At 37.2% G+C, this 21,393-nt stretch overlaps 1 protein-coding gene across 1 annotated transcript in view; it reads left to right on the forward strand.

Moving 5' to 3' along the window:
* Positions 1–21,393, forward strand: part of PTPN3 (protein tyrosine phosphatase non-receptor type 3) — a 101,950-nt gene that overhangs the window by 3,465 nt on the left and 77,092 nt on the right. The window lies entirely within an intron of this gene.

Below are 21,393 nucleotides of genomic sequence, written 5' to 3' on the forward strand. Positions count from 1 at the left end.
AGACCCCATCCAACTGCCATATCTGACCTCTATGTGCATTATCATCCTCATCTATGGAGCCCATTATCACCCTAATTCACGTTGCCACCTTCATCCACAATGTTATTACAATCTGTGTTGTCAGCCCCATCTGTGGAGCACATTGTCTCCCTACATGTCGTATAACTAATCTATGTTGTCACCCTCATCCACAATGTCACCCTATTCTGTGTTGTCACCCTAATCCACATTGTCACCATAATTTATGTTGTAACCCCAATCTGCATTGTCACCCTCATACAAGTTGTTATCTTAATCTGTATTGTCACCCCCATATCTGTGGTTACCGGTGACCTCAATAAAAATCCTTCCAGTTCAGATGTGCAGTCTTCCTACAGAGGAGCTCAGCTGACACCTCTCCTCCCCCCTCCTGCAGGTGACAGCAGACAGTGGTGGGGCTGTGAGAGGCATCATCTGGCCCGCCCACTACTATGTATTGCAGCGGGCGATGCCCCTACTACAATTCCCGGCATCACTTGCGTTAAAAAAAGGCTTTAGTTCCTCACATTTTTATGCAATCTTTTTGTTCAACACACAGAATTAAAGCTGAAAGTCTGCAGTTCAACTGTATCTAAATTTTTTCATTTAAAATTAATTGTGGTAATGTACAGAACCAAAATTAGAAAAAAGTTGTCTCTTCAAATATTTATGGACCTAACTGTATGCAATACATAGACATTATTCATGTACAACCATCATGTGACACAAAGCTTGGGCAATGATCACATGGTGCCTGACTACCAGGGGCATTGTGTTTGTTTCAGTCCATTAGAGACTGCATAGTGTAATATTTAGTGTCAGACAAACAAGAGAGGATGAACAACACAGAGGCTGCATAGATAGATAGAAATTAGTCTTTTCAACCCTAAAGTGTGTGCAGAGGGTTTTGTTTTTGTTAGTTATGGATGAAGTAGTAAACTTCCTCAATTTTTTCAATAAATTTCAAGTTTTTAATTTCGACCCTCTGTTTTTGAGATTGACACCCCTGGTTTAGGGGGTTTGAAAGCTTTAAACAAAAGAAAATCCCAGCCAGATCAGAATAATTTATATCATCAGTTTATATCATCCCTAATCCCAAGGTGAAAGAGTGAGTTTAGGTCCGCTTTAAGTTCTCGCCCAGTGTTAGTGTGCTGAGGGTGGCTGTTCCTTATTTCCATTTATGTTTTATTATATGGTTCTGTAAATTTTTAATGCAGTATACTAATATTTATTATTACAGATCAGTATAAATGACTGAAACATTTGCTTGACATAATATTATTATCTATGTAATATATTTATTAGTCCAAAGTTCAGGGTTGCTTTCCAAGTGTCTGCTCGGATTATTGTGAAAAGCTGAAGTTTAGCTGCTAAGGGGAACTACTTTTTACTGTTTAGCTTTTATTATCTGTATAAGACCCTATTACCTTGTGCAAGCTCGAAGCGTAGGTTATTTGCAGCATAGTGATGATAATCTGGCCACTAGCTTTACAAGGTAATATCTGGCTTTGCATATGCACTTTGCATGTGCGCATGGGTGCGCACATAGTGGGTTTATATTCATTGTGGACATCGTAATATATTTGAATAAAAGCATTTGTGCCAGAGTTAAGCTTAAATTTACTATACATAAAAAAACGTGTCTTTTCACTTTGCAACCGAATAGTCAAAGAAGTTAAATGAAGTATTATGTATTAAATTTTATTATACATTTATCCGCAAAGGTAAACAGGTTTTTTACTTGTATGTGATTTGATGATTGGAGTGAACATTCTTTTCTTTTAAGTTCCCCAGTGGTAACCTCAAATGTGACTTGGGGTAAAAAAAAAAGATGCTAAAACGGGTAACCCCGAGTCACACTGGGGTGAGTCAGGGTAGCTAAAACAGTGACACCCAATAGTAAATAGAACGTTACCTGATCTGCTGGCGACCTTCTTTCGTCCTTCCCGTCTCCTCGCTTCCTCCGGCCAGCATCCTCTGCATCTGATGAGTCACCAGGGAGTTCCTGGTGATGTCAGTGCATGCGGCCAATGCGTCAGGGGCACGGCGGGAATTTCAAATTTTTTTTTATTGCATTTAATACAAACTAACTGTATTGAATGCAATACAGTGGATTTATATGTCTAAAAGCAGTACATTGTCTTTCATGAAAATTTATTTTACAATATAATATAATAGTATGGGTATAATATTGAGTTTTAAATAAAAAATGTATTTAATTTTTTATTTTGACTTGATTTTGAGCTTCAAACGTTACTATTTTTTTTTTTACTGTAAAATACATTTTCATGAAAAACAATGTACCGCTTTTAGACATAAATCCGGACAGAAATGAACCGCTCAGGAGGTTAATAAACTATCCCTGTTGTACAAGCATATGCATACCCTGCTCCTATATTTCAGTAACTTAAACTTGCTGATCAGCCTTCTGTTTTCTTACGTATAGCTTATTTAATTGTTAACTTTTGTTTACTGTTTGTTATCTCTACTACATTCTATTATATTCTGACAAGTGGAAGTGGTGACAGCAGTGGACAGAGATCTGACAGTGGGGTTGTATTGATCACCAAATCATCACACGTTATTTACTTTTACTGTTTTATAATGTCAGACTTGGGTAGTGACTAGAAGCTGTAGCAGTAAAGAAGCATTGTTTCTGCATTTCTGGATCTGAGGTCTTTTAAAAAAATTTAATATTTTTTTTTCTGTTAAAATATAAATGTTTTTTTGGCATGTCCCCTATGTCACAGAATAAGGCTGGGTTCAGACCTGCTTTGGAATCTAGCAATTGGATCTAACATGGAGCTCCTGGGAGCTGGCACCTTGCTGATCACTTGTCTAACGTTTACTGCCACCCATATGGGACTGTTACAGGTAGAAGCTGCTTGTAGTTTCTCCCTCACTGGCATGAGAAAGGATGAACACCTTAAAAAGGAGATCGGGGAAAGTTTCTAAATTGGCCAACAATGTGTGTGGTAGGGCCTAGTGCCCGGCAGAAGTAATTTGTAGGGTGAAGGCTTTGCAGAACATGGTAACTGCACATCCATAGGAGTAAATGGGCCTGTATTTCTTTTCATTTGAAAAAGACTAAACTGCAGTGCATAGGTGTGAACCTGCCAGAGAAGAAAAGAATTACATTTCTACTGCAAATGCATTTTCATGTACCAATACATTTTTATGCTTTAAAAGACCACCTGATGATAATATCAATACAAACTGATCATCAAAAATACTAAACCTAGCTTTTACTCCATTTGAATATTATTTACAATAATCATGCAACTGACTGAATGAAATGTAGATCTGGAGAATAACCTCTGTGTTTCTTGAGGTGACCGCAATATTCTCATTATTCCAGGGGTAAGCTGGAGTCGGGGTGGGCCTTGCATGGAGTTTGAGCTTGGGTTTTCGCAGTAGGTGTAATTCTATTCTAAGTTACACAAAGCTGCTACAGACTATCTAGCTGCTGGCCATTCTGCCTCCTTGACCCCTACTATCACTTACCTATTGAATGATTGAAAGCTGTTGGCGCTAGGGTTAATGAGGTGGAGCAGGTGCCAGCTAGCCACTTACTGGGAATTTAAGAGATTTATTACAATTGATATCCAGTGTTACCTTTAGTCCTGCACAGTTCTACAGGTTCCCCTCTGTACTGTAATTGTTTATTCTGCAGTATGCTATAGAGGCTTCTTCAGCAAGGTAAATTAACCTGACTCATTCCCTGGCTGGAAGACCTAAAGTATAATTTTCTTTCTCCACAGCTGCCCCTTTATGTTCCTGGATTTAAGTACTTTCAATCTCTGAGGCTCAACATCATGTGTGGGTGTTACCTAAAAACAGTTTGCATGCAGGTGCAGCCTGCTAAGAAATTTCCAGTATCCAGAATGGCATCCACCCATAAAGGCTTTTTGATATTTATAACACTCCTTCCAAGAGTCATCCCACAGCTTGCTCTAGGACTGAGAAATTTTGGGAGAAGTACTGTGATGTTTTTAGAAAGCTATGTAAAGCACCTCGCAGGCCTTTTCCATTAGCTCTGATCTGTTTGCATTGCACAGATCTACTGATGTTTCTGGGTTATAAAAATAGTATGTAATGAAAACAGAAGGGTTCTTTTTAAAAATGTAATTTGTATGTTGGTTGGTGGTGGTGATGGTAATAGAGGGGGTAATCGGGTAAGGCAAAATAAAAGCTTGCTGGAGAGTTATGTGCTTCTGCCATAATCACCAAGTATTCACAGCATACTTGTCAATTATGGAACACACTTGTGCAGTCACCGTCCAGAACCTGTGATCTCCCGGTGGCTGGGTCTTTGTGGGGACAAGTACTGCTACTTCCTGGTGGTTTTTTCACTTTAGGTCCTCTGTAAATTGTATTTAATATCCTTGAGTATAAATAAATAAGGACCCACATCTTGGATGACTGTCAATTGTTTCAGATTTTGCTTTTTAATTAAGTGGTTAATGTGATTGTCAGTTAAAGTGCTTAGTTCTTATTTATAAGCTCAGTCTGATGGTGTATATAATAGACCATGCCAACTCTTGTGTTTGGATAATACCTATGAATCTGCCTGCCAACAACAGGGTTCATAGAAATTATGAGAAGCCTTATGTATTTCATATATCATTACCTGTTTACAAGTTATTAAACCCTAAACTTTAAACATATTTGCAGTTGGAAATACAAAACATTTCAAGAAACAGGTGTGACACAATAATATAAAAATCATAATGTTGCTCAAAGTCTCATGTTACACTGCAGAAATGATGACCGTTTGAATCCTTTGTTATTATAATGAACAGAAGCCCTGTGGAACATCAGGAAGCTTAATGTAATAGTCTATGATGAAACATTGAGGTTGAGATTAAAATCACATTATTATAAATACATTGTCACTGACGTTCATGAGTTATATCTTGGGAATCTTTTTTTAGTTCACAGAAGATGATATGTCCCATAGCAATTATCTAGGTGAACCTACATTTTTTCTTTAACATTTTAATGTTTATATTGCTACAGAATTTTTGTCTAAGTAATGCCTTTCTATTTTCTTTTTTTTGGGGGATTTTAAAATAAAATTTCCTTTTTGAGCTGGGGCCTATTCATGTACCAACAAGGGTGAATCCACACCTTCCATATTGCCATTTGTAGCTTTCTTGGAAATTCCCTTTTGATGGCTTTTAAGAAACCGTTTTTTCAATTTTTTTATAGACTTTTTTTACTGAATTAATATTATCAAGTAAATAAACAAATGGTTGCTAAAGTAAAAAAATGAGGAAAGATTACCTGTAAGAATAACTATTTTAACACTTAACTTTTAACCAAAGCAATTTGTATAGGCTGTTTTGAATGTCAAATGTATTATATTTTTTTTAATCTCTGTTGGAAAAGGAATTTAAAGAAGACCTTTAAGTATTTCATGTAGCCCGTTGATCTAAGGTTTTATATATTCTAAAACTGATTTTGAGAATTTTAGTTAAGCAGTCTATTAGCCTTTCATTTATTGGAGGAAGAAAACATGTTGGTCAGGAAAGATTTGTTTGGACAGCATACAGAACATCACAAAATGTTCAGAAGGCATGTAAGGACCTGTTCTCTGCATACAGAAAACGTGAAGTCAGAACAAGTTTTTTTTTGGCAACCACTAATTCCAAAAGGGTCAGAAGAACCAAGGTGGATTAGATCATAGTTGAGTATGAGTCCAAGGGTTAGTTGTGTGGATATTATTGCTGTGAAGGAACTATTGCTGTGTGTGGACTATTGTTGTGATGAATATTGCTGTGCAGGGATAATTGCTTGTTTTTTTTCAATTTTTTATATGATATGTATTGGAGGTTATGTCAGAGATTTATTATTAATTAATAGGGGCAATGTATGGTCCATTTACATGGCCATTAAATGAGCCAAACCACTGTCATATATTATTAATAAGGTATGCTTTGCTAAATAGACAGACTTTATTGTGGCATAAGTGAGAATTTTATTTATAAATGTTTTATTCTAAATTTATCCAACTTCTACCAATGTTCACATTGGATTTATTTAGAAAATGTGTAAAATATCTGTTCCTCGTGATTCATACATTTTCTTTTTGAATCTAATGGGAAAAAATGTGTAAGTTTTGTGTAAAAGTTGGATGGATCTTGGTAAAAAGATTTATAAATAGACCCCTAGAGTCATATTTATAGCTTTTAGAGGGATTCAGGTCTTTTGGGTAACCATCTAAAAGAAAAAACTCAAATGAATCATTGGCTGTCTGAACAAAAAAAGAAACCATTATTCAGGTAGACAATTCACATTACAATGGCTTGTAAATAGAGTAATTATAAACCTAAAGCAAGGAATGACATTTTTTTCAGACCGCCACCCAAGGAGGTACACAGGAGGTTACTGTTATTTACTGGTGATACAGGGCTATGTAGGTGGGAGATTTTGAACAACTTGTACTTCTGCAGCGTGACTCACCGTTAATCAGCCAGATGCAGAATTCTACAACATGAATAAAAAGATAGGTTCCTGCTCCTGAAAATCCTTTTTATTTAGTTTATTTAAATACATTATACAGCCCTTTTATATGCAAGGTATGTGGGATAAAGGGGTTTATATAACAATTACCCACCATAAGCAGTCATTCCTATGGTGTAAATATAGGAGTTGAGCATTTAACAAGAACAAGGCCCATAACAAGTTTCTCACATTATATTCTTAATAGAAAGAATAGTTTTTTTACTTGCCTTTCTATCCTTTTAATCTCATGTAAGCTTCCTAATAGAGGCATTTAGCTGTGCCAACTCACATTTCTGTAATTCAGTGATACTTTTTACTGTTGTTATTGTATTGTAAATGATTGAAAATGCCTCAAATTAGCAAATATACACTTATTTTACAAATTCTAGCTGTTTTTATTTTAAGCTGTATGAGAAATCCTCATGATTTGCAGGCTAGTAACATTTAGATTTGAAAGGAGAAAAAGAAAAAGCAGATACTTTAAACAACTATAGTATGCATCTCTGGGTCATACCATATGTCACCTCACAGAATATATTTACACAATAAAGAAGGATGTTGCTCTTTTCTAAGCTTTTTGTTCAGAAATTACCAGTTTGTTAAATGCTCTTTTAATAGCTATATTATATATTTTCCCCCAAGGATCACATTGGCAACCCACTGTATTACATTGGAAATAAATTCACTTGTAGCTGTTTAGTTTATTAGCAGGCCATCTAAATCCTTTTACTATTCAGCTGTTAACACTGTTAAACATTAATCTTTTCAACCAAACTTGTGGCAAGCTATGAAAACAGCAGTCACTGCCCTAATGGTAGTAATTGCACAAAAGTAGCCCACGTATTGTGCTTCCTAAAATCTTGTTTTTTTTTAGGAATTTTTCAGGGGAGCAGGGGTAGGTGATTTAATATCAGTCACCACCCACTTTTCTTAGAACATTTCGTAGTGCATGCACTGCTTGGTTCTTCTAAAGCACAGCACCCTCCCTGCAGTAATTGGGGGAGGAAGGATTTTTGCAGGTTGTGACACAGCCAGAGCATTTGGCACTTTGTGACAAGTTCTTGTTTACATTCCACAGTCTGTCATGGAGTTCAACTCCATGTCAGGGCAAAAAAATACAGTATATCTTTGTATGAAATGTAAGGCATGTTCCCCAAATGGAACACACAGCAGCATCTATATATGGTGAGAAGAAGCTGGTAAGAAGAGAGACCATCCTACCAGGGCCCTCCATGTCCAGTCAGAGCACATAGGCTTACCAACACTGACATGTGGCACTCATAGAACATCAGTGTTCAACCCAGAATTTTTTTTTAACTGGGTGGGATGAATTTTAGGCGGGTGGCAGCCCTTGTATTGGGACCCAATTCTTCAGCAACCACTCAAAAACAGCTGGTTGGCTCCTTAAAAGTGCCGGGTGGTACGCCCAGATAAAGGGGGCTGGGGAGAACACTACATGCTTCCCTTAGGTAAGAGAGAAGGCCAGACTCCACGTCTGTAACTCTCGTGTCCTGGTCTCCATTTGTGACCCTCTTCCGGAAGGTCCACAGCTGTTGTCTGCTGTGACACATAGGGAAAATTACCTTGTATACTGTTTCTCCATTACTTGAGCATAGAGGAATGACCACAATGTCTCAGTTTTGCAGCTTTATTGGAAACTTATTGAACAAATAATTCTTATTTCCAGGAGCACTTGTCCACTTGTCACCTTTTCCGTACTACATCTTGTCTTCTGACCACAACTCCAAAGGGAGATATCTTCTTTACCCCTGGGTTTGGCATGTTTCTCCATTCCACCAGGAATTGTCCAGTTTTTATTAATCCAGTGGAGTTTACCCATTTATAGGAAATGTAACTAAACTGTAGTCTTAAACTTTAAAAAGAACTCCTCCTTAAATGTCCTAATCCCCCATACATGCATATTCCCCTAAGTTTTTTTCCTGTAAAGACCCTGTTAGTATTGATCCATGTCAGATTCCGGACAGCTTGTGTCAGGCGAGAGTCATCTGATTTGTGTACATAGTTTAAGGCTACAGGCATTCCCTGTTCACTACATATGGTGGCAAAATCTTATTCTGCTGTTACTTTCCTCTTTCTTATCCCCTTTATCTGGTCGTCCTTTACAAAAGGCTTCCTCTTTTTTATAAAAAAAAAAAAAAAAAAAAAACAGCCACAGTTTTTATTGTTAGCAACTGCTAGCAGACCCTTGTTTGCAAGGAACAGGCTTTTCTACTTGGATTTTATCTGCCTAAAAGAATAACTTTGACATACATTGTTTTGGTTTTATTGTAGAGGACGTACTAAGTTAAATGAAGCTGAAAGGTCAGTTTTTAGCATTATATTGTCATTTCAAAAGCAATTTTTTTTAGTGCTTACCAGAAATTGTCTTCAAAAGAGACTTAAGGATTTTAGCAGCACTAAGATGGAACAGGAAAGGACAGGCAATGTGTGCTGCTCAATGTACAAAATGTCAAAAAAAAAACCCATCAAACAGGCAGATACGTTTGTTTTATTGCAGAACAGAAATAACATGTCTCTTTTGCAATGAAACACATGAATTGTTTAATTTTTATTTGTTCTTCAGTATGATTGTGTCATCTTTGAGCCAGCCTCATCCTACATGGGAAAAAGCAGATGGAGATATTCTCATGGGGAGTTCTGTAAGATAATAAATACCCTTAGGTGTTTGCCAGCATATGTAGAGAGTGACCTAGGATCCTCACTGGTAGAAGAGACACCAATCCTGCTCCCAGCATTGGAGACTAACTCTAAACTTCTGGTGTGCAGTACTGTTTGGTATCGCTAAGTAAGTTATAGGATATTTCTCATTGTATCTCTGGGGCTGCTGTGAAACAGTTGCAGCATCTGCTTGTTGCCTCTCATCTTTGGTTAAGAGTCTACAGGCTTCTCTCTGTTATACTGTTGCTCAGGGACCCTGCATTAGCCCGTCTAAACAAAAAAAATTTAACTATAACTGAAAAAGTAACCTGTATAAATGTGCCTGTGATCTTATATTGTGGGTCACAATGTGAGCAAAACAGGCAGATTTTTGTCCAAACATAGGGAAAACGAATTGCAGTGATTACACTTGGTTAACAGTCACAATTTGTGACTCCCAGCTTGCTGAAGAGGACATCATGAGTTGATTTTTCCCACCAAAATATCAGCAACCAGTCTGACGATCTGCTGTTCCTTGCTAAACACAATTACCTGCCCTCTAAGTTTCTCCCTAGTAACACCAAGCAGACTTCACTAAGGAAACAAAAATAAGAAGAAAGCCAACACACCAGTCCAAAATTCTTACTTTCTTACATGCGCTAAATTAAAATGTAATAAAGTTAAATAAAGTAAGAAATGGGGTGAGGTGGGGGTGACAATCGCATGCAACCACTTGTTTGTTTGTGTGACCAAGGGTACACTCCAATCAAAATGTATAATTATTCACTAACAATCAGCAAAACTACATGTAGTATGCTTTTCGTACAGCTTTGATCTTGTCACTACATGTTTAAAGAGAGACCTGGCATTACTGCAGGATTCCCATGAATGAAATGCAGTCATCATTGGCTTGATTAACGATAGCAAAGCAACTGTAAATAAAAGTTGGACAGGATTTGAAATGGTCACATCTTTGTGTGTAATTCACCAGGCTATACCATGTGAGTGACCTCATTTATTTGGCTTGTTGTAAACTATGCAAAGTATGTCTCATCAGGCCACTGTGTTGAGGAAACATTTGTTTCCTCCATGAAGGCTTGTGTTTGTCAATGTCTTTTGGAGATAAATATTGCAGCAGTGCGCTGTACTGAGCTCGAGTAATACTGCCTATGGTACATGATAAGTGTTTGGAAAACTCCAGTTAGGGCTGTAATAGGATATTAATAATTATAAGGAAAATAAAAATAGATCAGTCATAGCAACATACCACAGTGAGTGTGACTACTATGTGAATCTTCCTGGTGCATTTCTTTTAGATTGCTGTAAATAATTCACCTACAGTGAGTATTTGATTAATGATACATTCACTGCTTTAAATATAATCTACTGCTAAACCTAAAAAATAATACTGTAACATAGTGCAGTTTACCAGTCTTTAGATGTGGTGGCTGGATAAGACTCTTCCTTTTATTTTTCACCTAGGAATCCTACCAGTAACACTTGATGTATAGGAGTGACAGCCCTCATTCACTCTACGGTTTCTATGGGGAACCAGTGTTTTCCTCCTCTCATCTTTAAAATATAAAGGGCAGATGCTCGGTAGTTTAGAAACGCACAATATTCTGTGGGTTAAAGCGGAACTAAAGCGAAAACAAAAAACAAAATACACTTACCTTTAATCCTGCAGGTCCCTCGATGGCGCTGATCTTTCCCGCATTCCAGTCCCGCATCTGAAATTCTAAAATTCCTCTTCGTCCCAGTGCTAAGGAATCTTCATTCTTCACTTCTTCCTCCTGTCTTTTTGGCAGGTCACCTGATCTTGCACTGTGCTGGTGTGAGATCTTTTGACGTAGCCTGCTGTAAAGAGGAGCCTCACTGCTTGCGTGAGATTGGCATCTCTTTCCCCCAATAGAAAAAATGCCCCTTCTGTGCATGTCTGAGATTAGGGCATGTGCAGAAGGAGCACCTGGGGTGGGTGACGTAGGTATACCGGGAGGCTATGCTCTCCCATTCAGTCTTGATCGCCTAGGCCCTTTAAATACATGAAAGTATAGTACTTCTTTCTTTTTCTCTTTTTTGAAAGTGTTCATTATAGACCCAGACGTGTGTAAACATTGCTTGCATTTAGTTTGTTTGCTTTCCATGCAACTTCTCCTCATTCTTGTTTTGTGGTTATTTTTAGTACTTCTAATTGATAATCAGCAGTTGAGAACCAGTTTGTTCACACAATTGCATTGCAGTAGGGTTGGAGCAAGGTTTCTGGATGCAGCATGTGGCTTCTGGCCATGTGGATATTTTTCCTCCAAGTGTAATGCCAGTGCCACTTACTGTTCCAGGGCACAAACCAACAGTTTGCTATGCACCCCAAAGTGGCCACCTATGCGTTATGTCTGAAAGGCCTTACATTGCAGATACAGATAGCCAAGGGCTGGGCCTGTGATTGAAACCATTAACGCATAAGGTAAAAAAGGGGTTTAGAGATACAGAGTTTAATAGTAACTGTAACTGTATATTTTACGAGTTTGTGTTATAAAGTATGATTATCCTTTAAAAATTTTTATTTACATTACTGAATTCAGTATTTTCAGCAAATTTTTTCCAGGATTATTGCAGCTTTTTTTTTTGTAAAGAATAAGTAAAATTCCATTTTTATTCTGATTGTTTACTAATTGACAAAGTTCAGGTCTGATCTTGAGCAAAGTTTTGTTCAACTTCTGCTTCTAAACTTGGCGTGTGTGTAGCTAACATTTGGTAGACTGTACTTGTTATGTCATGCCTTTCTCTGTAGGCGGTCACAGGACTGGCATAAGAGAAACATAATTTAGCAGAAAAGCAGGTTGCAACTGTTCTTTTTTCTATAATAGCAATGCACAGGAGATGTTCATATAGTAGCCAGGATTATTTTAAATTGACACGCAGCTGTGTATGGGAGTGTTGCTAGGATCAATGGGCCTGATTTATTAAAGCTATCCAAGGCCATTTTCATCTGTAAAGCTGGCTGATCCAGCAAACCTGGAGTGGGTTTGGTCCAGGATTCAAAACATGTGCATAGCAAAAAACGAATGACTTTGAAGAAATCCATTCCAGGTTTGCTGTATCACCCAGCTTCACTGATGAAAGTGTATTCTCTCCCTCCTTGTAGAGCTTAAATAAATCAGCGCTAATGTACATGTGTAGCTGTGGCGTGGTGGGTGGTTAGTACAAGGGAAGGTAAATTTAGTTGTTAACACAGGCATTTGATAGGGCCTATTAAGTGAAAAGTCTGGCCTAAGGCAGTCTGGCTTGTGGAAAGGTTCACTTTGAGTGAACCTGCCACGTGGAGTCTGCTTGCCATGAGGGGAAGCAGCCTGTAAGCATGAAGTGACTAGCCACACTTGTCTGGCATATTAAATTGTTAGGAAACTACTAGCTCATCTAGGAGTTGCAGACTCAAAAGATTCTGGGGCAGATTGCAAATTGCAGGATAATTTCTGGCCAGTATAAATTGAATATTATGCTGGTTCACTTTTTAGACATGAAGTAACTGTGGTGTTTTGGCAGACTGCAGGAATATTTGTTGAGTTGACTTCTGTTATGTATACATATTAAGTCATGCTAGTCTTACTTGCTCTATGGAACCAATTATATTTTGAATCGGACATCGATTAGCAGTGTGCAGCTTGTCACCTTCTTTGTGCCTGGATCTGGGGAGGTAATAAAAACATTTAACAAAGCTTGTATCCATTGCTGGTTTGAAAGACATTTATTGGAAATAGCCATCAGAAGAGGAATACACTGTGATCATAGAGATGGGCATGGTCATCAACAATACTAATATTAAACATAACTTAGTTGGCTCTAGAAGGCCCAAAGTGTACCAAAAATATCTCCTACACTATTACACCATCCACCTGAACTGTTGATGGCTTGAAGAATTCAATCTTTCAATTTGTTAATGTAAAATTCTGACTTTACTATCTTATGACCCATCAGACCATGCAATGTTTTTCAAATCTTCTGTTACCCGGTTTGGTCTATATGAATTGTAGTCTCAGGTGCCTGTTCTTAGCTGACAGGAGTGGCACCCAATGTGACTCTGGTTCAGGTATAATTGTGTTTTGCATTTAGAGATGCTCTTCATACCTTGGTTTTAATGACTGAATATGTGAGTTACTTTCACCCTTCTATCAGCTTCTGGACAACTCTGGTCATTCTCCTCTGGTATCTGACAATTGTCACACACTGGACATTTTCACTGTCTACATGCCTAAAATATAAAGTAGGAATGTTAGTGGTGGTTGAACGTTACGTATTCTGGATGTCCAAAAGGACAATGTGCCAACCCTTTAAATATACGTAAGATATATAAAGAACAAAGGAGAGGAAGGGTTTTTTGGCAAACAAAAAAGTATTGTATTCAATGATACATCTCATAAATAGCAATACATCAATTATCAGCTCTGGTGAACCACCATGGGAGTTGTGGTCCCATGTGGTGAAGTTCAGGCCCTAGGGGGTGATATCCAGTGATATCTTTTCCAGTCTTGGAAAGCTTTAAAAATATAAATAAAAATACTTTAAGTAATAAAGGCTTTGTAAATGTTAAATTGGTTGTTTTAACCTTCTGTCTTTTTTTGCTACAGTTTGGCCTGTTAAAGTCTGCACTTAATAGAAGACGCAGATAAATGATAATAAAAATAATGTTTATTGACTCTATGAACAGACTGCACATTGTTTTGATTTTGCCTTCAGTTACACTTAAAGGCTTTGTTTACACCATGTGCGATGCAGCTCAGTATGCGGACATCACATTTTTGCATATAAAGCAAGGCTTGGCATTCTCACTATATTAAGTGCAGTGTGATTTCCTTCCATTTTGAATTTTAAAAGAGGATTCCTGCAAATCACCCAATAGTGCCTAATAAATAGCAGGAAATTTATATAACAGTATTTTAATGTTTTTTATATTGGAATTGTGTTTTTAAGCTTCCCGTATGGTGAGATCATGCAAAACAACATTACATTACATTTTAGGTTTTCAATTTACAGTATGAGATATACTTACATGTCCCCTTATGCAAAATAATTTTGTTTGAAATATAATTTATTGAGCAGTACATGTTTAATTGTTAAATAAATAAAATTCTAGCTTGTATTTAAGGTAGTTTTTTTCCTGTCTGAAATGAAGAACAAACCATGAAGAATTGTAGCAACTAAAGATAATATTTATATTATATAATATCTGATGCATTATATTATCTGAGGCAATCCATGTTTCATGAGATATTTATTTCTGTTAGTGGCCTCAAATGTGGACGTTAATTTGTAACTTTTATTTTTAGTAAGGTTGAGGAGAAGAAATACATTCATTACCGAGTTATTGAGGTAACTGAAGTAGCAGAAATGTAAGATGATAGGCTTCCATTGATTTTATTTCTTGTAAGTGATGCAACAGCATGCACAAAAGAAAACGTTTCATAAGAATTTAAGGTCAAGTACTGCCAGTATTTTATATTTTGTGGTTGTCAGTAAATTGCATTACATAATGTTTATTATGTTTCTCAAGGGTTCCATGGGCAAGAATTCCTTTTTATTTAATCTGCTCGGAGCATTACAACATAAAATAGTGTTTTAATGTGCCCCCATTTTTTTTCTCTGTTTTGAATAACCGGAGCCACCAGCTGTCAATATGTACTACCTTCTATGTGGTTTTATGGGAAGTAACAGTCTACAGAGTCTTAAATCTCCTTTTGTAATCTTTGGTATCATATACAGGTAGTCCCCAAGTTAAGGACATCCGACTCCTAGATACAAACGAAGCTTCCCTGCTTGCTGTGTGCAGGACAGAGGCTTGATGGGGCGGTTCGCATGACTTGCTTTCCATGTGATTGGCTCATTAGATATTTGCATGAACATACCTAGTCAAGTAGCTGGTGAGTGTACATTTACATAGGTTAGAAAGTATTGGGTCTTTTTTACCTTGGTATTTTGGTAGATTTTGTTGATATAGAATAACAGGATGTCTTTGAGCTACCTAATTATATTTTGTAGTGTGATTACACTTTTGAAGTGGGAATGAAAACAGGAGGATTTACATGTAGCATATTATGATATTCCTTTGGTTGTGGCTTGCCATACAAATGATCTCATCATTTTTTTTTTTTCAACTTTTTACTGCTTTACTCAATATTATCTGCCAGATATTTTTGTTCCTTTTACCCTTTTATTATCGAAATATAAGAAATCTAGGTATTCTTGGTGTTCCTTAAGCCCTACCCCATAGATACCTTGTTTTATACCCTGTACTGACATTACCCAAAATATTTAAATAAAACTGTTGGAATGAAGCAAATAGCTGTGTAGTTTTAGCTGTACCTGTGCTATAAACCTCTGATTCTGGATACAAAGATGCTACACGGGAATAAAGGATATATTTGTATTACTCCTGACATTTATTGCGCCAAAACAAGTAGTGCTTTAGGATGCCCGTTCTATACGCTTTATACTGATTTTGTACTTATTATTATTTTACCTTGCTGCACAAAAAAAATGTATTATTGTGGAATATTTGTTATATTATTGGTAAAATGTTGTTATATAACTACTACATCTGAAGTGATGTTTAATATATTGAGAAAAGTAATGTGTCTTAGAGGACTTCTTATCTATATGCCGTAATAGTAATTTGAACTTTTCTGTATTCTTTGGCAGTGGATTGATAGATCTCAGCTCCATAGTTACAAAGTTACTTGGCTTTGTTGTTCTTTGTCACCAAACCTGTAAAGTGTTTGCTGTTCCGCGTCCTTAGGGCTATGTACACACGTGCAATAATTGTTAGAAAATGAACGATTAACGACCGATCAACGATTATTCAAGATTATTTTGAAAGCAATTTTTTGTTGAGTTAGATCTTGCACTAATTTTTGGGTGGTGAGTCCAGAAATTACCCCAGTTTTTTGCTATCACATCCAGTTTTTACAAAACAGGGTACCCTCCGTTTTTGTCAAAAAACATACAAAAATTTACATACAAGGAAAAAATAATGAAATAATAACTTGAGTGTACTGTTTATTTAAATTTCTTTTGTTCATACAAAGGATTTATTGTTACTCTGACATTTTGTTTTACAGTAAAACATTTTAAAATTAATCGGGTAAGCGGTTAATGTAAAAATTTACACTTAAAACTTTTCCTGCCGTGTTCAGTGTTAGGAAAATCACGCTGATGCTCCAACAATAGTCAGCCATCATATGTACTTCCCATCTACCCTGATATCGTCCTTCCTTGACCTTCAAATCTTGGTGGAATCGTTTAGCTTGCTCATCACTGACTGCACCAAGGTTTACCGGGAAGCTAGAAAGATGGCTATGTAGAAAATGCACCCTGATGCTCATATTGCAACCAAGCATTTTGTAGCTGTCCAAGAGTTTCTGGACAATGTATGTGTAATTATTTGCTTGTGTGTTTCCAAGAAAGTCCTGAACAATAGCTTTGAATGATAACCAAGCATTCTTTTCAACTTCTGGGATTGTCCTAATGAAATGTTCATCTTTGATTAGCTGCCGAATCTGTGAAACATCAAACACAGCGGCCTTTATTTTTTTCTAATGACGGCTAGGAAATGCCAAACTTAGGTACTTGATACAGTCTCCTTGAGTTGCCAAAGCTTTAACAAACTGCTTCATCAGACCCAGTTTCATGTGCACAGGCTGGAATATAACATTCTTTCTATCAACAAGTGGCTCATGTAGAATGTTTGGATCACCTGGTTTTAGGGCAGATCTTGGAATCCAATTCCTTTCCACCCAATGCCTCTCACGAGCTCCACTGTCCCACATGCACAGATAGCAGGGATACTTGTTGTATCGGCGTTACTGACCAAGAAGGAAGCATTCCATTTTAAGGTCAACAAGATGACCAAATTGTGTTGGTAATATTGCAACAACTCAATTACTCTTATGTCTGCATATTCTTCACAAAGAGAAACTGAATGGCCAATTGGGACTGACCCAAATATACTGCCATTGTGAAGGAGGACACACTTTAAGCTCTGCTTTGAGCAATCAATGAATAGTTGCCATTCATTTGAGTTATAAATTGGAATTCCCAATTCCTCCATTAAACCAGGTATGTTATGGCAATACACAAAGCCACTGTCAGTTCTAAAGTACTGCAGAAATGCAATTTCTCTGGTTCGAAAGTACATAACCTTTGTTCTGTTTTTAAGTAAGTTTTTCTAACGCAGTCTTGATGCTAGGAGTTCTGAAGACTTCTTTGATAGTCCAAATCACGTGCCAAATCACTCAACTCATGCTGATCAAATCCCTTAGGAACAGAGTTCTCTTCCATTTCAAACTCTTCATCATTGTTGTCACCTAGTTCATCACCATAATCATGTTCTTCAACCAGTCATGTTCTTCATACTTTATGAGGGGCCAAAGACTTATTGTGATCACCAAGTTTACCTTTGAAATATGCCCAATAGGCTTGCTCTACAAATGTGCTGATGTACGCACTTACGACAACAGAGCCAGACATGATCTGAAAGAAAGGAAATATGTGTGTAAGTAGAAAAATACATTTTGTTTTTTCACTACGCGGAGCAGCGCACAACCTCTGACCACACTGTCTTGTGTGTAAATGAATAGCCTATACAAATCCACGCTACAGTAATCGCATTAATACAAGTGGTAGAGAAAAAACCTGACGTGATAGAAGAAAACTAACTGCACTTTCAGAATCAGCATACCTATTTTAGTGTAAATAAGCTTAAGAATTGAAGTCAACAAAAAATTTGTTCAAAATTGTTCCCTAGTGTAATCCACCAGTAATGTACAAACACTAGATCTGATTGAACGATGCAGGAAGTGATCTGTACAGGAGAAAGTGTACCGCAGAACAATCCACGATAACTGAACGATCATACACACAATACATAGTGAACAATAGTCGCCCAATCCGATCTGCCGGGACGGTCGTTCGTTTCCAGCAATATTCCTCGTTCATCGGGGTTGTTGGCCAGTCGTTAACTTTTTGTTATTACCAGTTATCGGACAATCGGTTGTTAGTCAACCGTTTCCATGAGTAGCCCCAATTTTAGTCCACACTTTAAGCCCTGAGCGTATGTATATGGGTAAGCCCTTAGTTGTTTTGAAGGGAAGATTTCCCCTCTCCTCTTCCTCCAGGGGCTATTCCACAGTTTTGTACTTCCCGTAACATTCTTTCTTGCTGAAAATGGTCTTCATAACAAATAGTTGTGAATGCCCCTAGTAACTACAAACTTGATAGAGGACCTAAAATGTAAATCTTTATGAATTCTGCGCTTGTTTTTTTTTAAACACTCATGAAATGCACTAAAAAATGAGCAGACTTTATAGTGATTTTTGTTTTTGGAGCAATTAAGGATATTTCTTTTTCTACATATTCACTGCCACATGGCATAGTTTAAATTTTACTTTAAATGCATGCTTAAGCTGTATGGATGTTTTTGGACATTTAAAGTCATACTTTTTTTTTTAGACTAGGAATAATTGTAAAGAAGAAATACAACGTAAATAGGGCACAGGGTATTACGCAATATTAGCCAAAACATCAATTATATCTAAAATCAAGTGAACTTTTGTTCCAAGAATTAAAGTTTTACAAGATTTCCTGAGCAAATGAGCCTTAAAAAATCAAAATCTAGATAATATCCAAACTCGGTTTGACATATGCAAGGTTTTAACCTATCTATTGGGTCTTGACTCGGTTGGTTTTATTGTGTCTTTATTATGTTCTATATCCTGTATCTATCAGTCACTTACAGTGTTAGTTGTACCAAAGTTACTGAGTAATATCCAGCCATACAAATTAAAACCAATGAATGCCAACAGGGAGCCATTACCCTCCAAAGGGTCACATATATCCACCACACCAAACACGATGGGAGGATTGAGATCATATCTCAGCCACTTAATGGAATAATTACCTGGGGAAGATTCAAACAATATGTATACCCTGGTTTCCTTGGATATAACCTGAGCACACTTTACAGACTGTCACTTTTGGCCCTAGATTGTGCTGCCAACTACATTCCATCCAGCAATGGTGACATGGAGTATTCTTCGCATAGTTACAGAATCTTGTATTCATAATGTTTAGAACCCCCTACATACAATTCATCTATAGAGTGCTGGGGCCATAAATACGTAATGCACAATAATAAGGTGTATGCACCTTCCAGCACATGGTACAGAATATCGCAGTCAGGAGTATGTAAAATACATTGTACATTACATAATTCTACAGTGCTGTACATACTCCTGACTGCTATACTTTGTATTCTTCACTATAGGTTTCATAATCCTAACCTCTGCTCCGGTTTACTGGCTTGCACATTGCTGAATTCTGTGTTATGTGGCATACTTTGTAAAGCACAGTCACAATGTCCAGCATGTTTGGTATACATACATTGAAGATGACAGCAGAGTACATAATCTGATAAAATATACCATAGATAAGAGGTAGGGCTATGACTGCTGCATATGGTATCTGGTGAATACTCTGTGGTTATAGTAGTCATACAGTTACTAATTAGTAATTTTTTTTTCACAATCTAGAGTTGTACACTATGTAAGAATCGAGTAAACCTTAATAACTATGTACCCAATGTGCCTCAAAAAGTACAAGAAGTTATACTTTTTAAGTGTTCTGCTTTATTGTCAATAGATTTATCTTTTCTTTAGCTTTCATTATAATGGCATGTTTGGCTTTTTTATGTGCATACCCATACTCTTTAAATGTCCATATCAGCAGAAATACACAATGTGGTGCATGTTGTCCCTTTATTATCATTTTCACTGTTTGTTAATATGGCATATCATAACCTGGCTTGTTAATTGAGGTTTTGGTATTGAGTAAGTTACCTAGATAATGCGTGTGAAAATTCTTTGGCAAGCCTAGTAAAAAGTAACAAATCTTCTGTTTTTCTGATGTAAGCCAGGCAGACTGTTTATATAAAATTGTGTGGTTTCAGGTGGACTTTAGGAAAACTCACCTACGCCGGGTCCCGTTGCTGCAGTATGTTGGTATACAGCAGGTTACCTCTTGTTTAATGTATGGGTAGCATGTATTCTTTATCAACATCTGAAACTAAAAAGTATTTTTTAATAATACTTTACACAGACCTGGTTTCAGGGACCTTGTCCTTCAAACACAATAAGACAAGTCTGTTTAGATTGATGTGGTACTTATAGTAGGCATTTTGCGGCTACTGTTTTGACTTGGCCCACTATTGCACAGTGTCTCAGGAAAGTAGTTTGTTCATGTTCCTGGACCCCATCATCATGGCATCATCAGCTTATGTGGCACTGGCACCCAAGAGGGACAAATAAGCGAGCAAAGACATTAATATTCTTGGTAATACAAATACAAATATTATTATATTATTATTATTATACAGTATTTATATAGCGCCATCATATTACGCAGCGCTGTACAAAGTTCATAGTCGTGTCACTAACTGTCCCTCAAAGGAGCTCACAATCTAATGTCCCTCCCATAGTCATATGTGGTTAATGTAGTCTAAGGTCAATTTTAGGGGGAAGCCAATTAACTTAACTGCAAGTTTTTGGGATGTGGGAGGAAATCGGAGTACCCGGAGGAAACCCACGCAGACACGCGGAGAACCTGCAAACTCCATGCAGATAGTGTTCTGGGTGGGATACGAACCCAGGACCTAGCCCAGGACCCAGGACCTAGCGCTGCAAAGGCTGGAGTGCTAACTCCTGAGCCACCGTGCTGCCCTGAGTTTAGTCTAGCTGTAGAGTAAAAGTTCAATACAATGAACAAATAAAAAATACTTAAAAGTTATGTTAAACAAATTTGAAAAATATGTGGTCACAGGTACAACACAGTACAAAGTCCTAAAAATGGAAAAGGGGTTTTCATCCTCCAGTTACTTGTATTTCTATTCCAGCACTCTCATGTTAAGACCCATGCCTCGCAATATAGCTGTCTGTCACTTTTTTTTTTTTTAGGCTACAGGAAAACAATATAGCATTGTCACCTGCTGATTAGATATTGATGAACAGCAGCAGGCAGTAGTTGATCCCTTTTCTTCTCCATCTGCGAAGCATGTTCAGGAGGAGAAAATAACAGCACATTGCAATTCACTACATCTGACTGTTTAAAAAATGTTCCACCCTCTCAAACTATGAATTCTACTGTTTAGTGGAGTACTAGAGTCTGGTG

The sequence above is a fragment of the Pyxicephalus adspersus genome, chromosome 5 (genome assembly GCF_032062135.1).
Source record: "Pyxicephalus adspersus chromosome 5, UCB_Pads_2.0, whole genome shotgun sequence".
NCBI lineage: Eukaryota > Metazoa > Chordata > Amphibia > Anura > Pyxicephalidae > Pyxicephalus > Pyxicephalus adspersus.